The following is a 2,500-nucleotide window of genomic DNA, read 5'->3' on the forward strand; positions in this document are numbered from 1 at the left end:
CCACGACAAAAACTCTTCCTGTCTCCAGTCACACGGGACTGGGTATTTGGGTTTAGGAGGAGGTCTCCTCTCCGACCCAGTCGAAGCTGCTGATTCAAAGAAGATTTCGATGGGTGTTACTGGCTCGGATAGGTCTGGTGCGGAATCGGCGGTGCCACCAGCCTTAATCCATAGCTTTTCGAAATCTTCAGTCGCCTTCCTTGTTTGCATCAGGCTGCGAACAATAACATCCGTAGAGTTCGCCATCCTGTGCATTCTTCTCGCCTGTATTGATGGGATCAGCTTTGCCAACCTCAGTGCTCCCAGTCCACCGTCTTTAGCACGAGCGTAAAGCAAGCCGTTACAGGTCGAGGCAGGAAGGCGCAACCAGAGCTTTATGGCTTTCCGAACTTCGGAGTCCAGGGCGTTCAAGGTGTTTTGTTTGCATTGTGCGTGATCGGCCAGGTACATGAGCCGAGGTACTGCATGTTGATTGAGGATGGCCACTTTCTGGCTGGGCTTCAGTGGCGCCTCATCTATCCTCGTGATCCATGTCCGCAACTGATCCGTCAGGTCAGGCTTCGAGATACCTATCCAGGGGTTCACCTTCACGCCCAGGTATCTCTCAGACTCATCAGGGTTGATCATGTGGAGACCGGCCCCTCCGATCTCCCATGGTACACAGTTGTTAATTGTGTACGAGTCGTGTGTAGGTGTAACTAGGAAGCCATGACACTTTCGAGCCTGTGCCCTAAGGCCCGTCAGTTTGCAGAAGGACTCGAGGATAGAGATGTTATGCAGCATGCCCTTCCAGCCGTCGCTCAGTAACACTAGGTCGTCAGCAAATGCAAGGGTGGTCACACGGCCTCCTTCCGACAGAAATCCTTGTCCGTGCGTTTCCAAGCTGGTGATGAGGGGGTCCATTGCCAGGTTGAATAGCAGGGGAGACATGGGGTCACCTTGTTTGACTCCCGTACATATGCGGATGTCGGGAGTCTTTTTGCCGTCCACCTCGATTGAAGTGACGCAATTTCTGTAGGATTCCTGGATCAATCCTACCACATGGCTGTCTACCCCCATTTGCTGCAGCACATCGATGATGTGCTTATGGGAAACGGAGTCAAAAGCTTTCGCGATGTCGATAAATACTACTGCGAGGTCCTTCTGCTGTCTCTTAGCTTGCTCTATGATGTTCCCCAACACCATGATGTTCTCAGAGCAGCCTGGAGCAGAGATGAATCCGCGCTGTCTCGGGTTCAGAGGACACGCTGTGGCCAGCCGCATCGTCATTACTCTCGAGAACAACCTCAGCACCATTGAACCGATTGTAATTGGCCTCCAGTTGCCAATATCCTTCTGTTGTTCCGGGTCCATGGTCTTTGGAAGTAGTATCGACCTGCATCGCTTTACGATGTTAGGTATGACTCCTGTAGTCAGCCATGTGTTAAACAAGGCTGCCATCGCCTCACCCTCTGGATCCCCCTCATCGATGGCATTGCGGGAAATGCCATCTGGCCCCGCGGCCGACGTTCTTTTTACGGCCTTCAGGTTTTCGATTACCTCTTCCCCAGTGATAAGAGTTTCAAATATCTCGTTGTCGGCTCTCATTAGGGAGTGGAAACCTCCGAGTCCCACGTAGGGAGTTTCAGCTTCCCACTTCTGTTTGTACGCATCGTGTACTTCAGAGAGTGGTACTGGGCACGAGACTGTATCTGTGCCATCCAGGATGATCGAGGCGAGGCGTTGTTTGCTTCTCGAGAAGAGGCTCTGGTATCTCAAGTAAGTGCCTCTTTTTATTGCCCGTCTTTTCATCCAGGATCTGAAAGGATGTTTCATAGGTTTCTCTTCTCCCTTTCCTTGTCTGGAACGAGACATTTTCTTCTTATCCTTGAAAGGAAGAAGCGTCCATCGAGTTTTTGTTTCAGCAAGGGCGTTAACCTTTGCATCGCCGTCCAGCCAGGCCCTGATGACCTCCAGGCAGGGATACCTGGAGACATCCGTGTCCCGAACCAACCTAGAAGCCAGTATCCGCAACTGCGCTCCTAGCCCTGATCTCGCCTCGGGTGCAGCGGTTTGCGCCTCCAGGAACTTTGCTAGATTTGTGTTCCTTTCGGGGGGGGCACCTGTTTGTGACAAAGCCGACCTTTTCCTAGGTGCCCTCCTTTTATCGCTAACCTGCTTGTTGGTTTTCGTACCGAGCTCAGCGGCGATGAGCTGGTTGATGTTTTTACGCCCTTTGAATGAGACCTCCAGCTCAGCAAGTCTATTCGATTCCTCCTCTGTCCAAAGCTTCACCGGCCTTCCTTTTTGTGAGCCGCCCTTAGTGCTTTCCGCGATTCTTTCTTTGTTGCGTACAGCTGGGTGTGCGTGGCGTTTGTGTTGCGAAAGACCAGACTTTGTCTCAAAGTGAAGGTGGCACTCCTCGCACTCCCAGGCCTTTTCTGAGACCTGGGTTTCCCTCATGCCCCTGCACTTGGGCACATGACAAGAAATTGAGTGGTGGTTTATGCTGGTCTTATCG

The 2,500-nt window shown here is 52.1% G+C and overlaps 1 pseudogene; it reads right to left on the reverse strand.

Annotated features, from left to right (window-relative positions):
* The window catches only part of LOC136727654 (uncharacterized), an 8,170-nt pseudogene that overhangs the window by 2,199 nt on the left and 3,471 nt on the right, over positions 1-2,500 (reverse strand).

The sequence above is a fragment of the Amia ocellicauda genome, unplaced genomic scaffold (genome assembly GCF_036373705.1).
Source record: "Amia ocellicauda isolate fAmiCal2 unplaced genomic scaffold, fAmiCal2.hap1 HAP1_SCAFFOLD_272, whole genome shotgun sequence".
In the NCBI taxonomy this organism is placed as follows: Eukaryota; Metazoa; Chordata; class Actinopteri; order Amiiformes; family Amiidae; genus Amia; species Amia ocellicauda.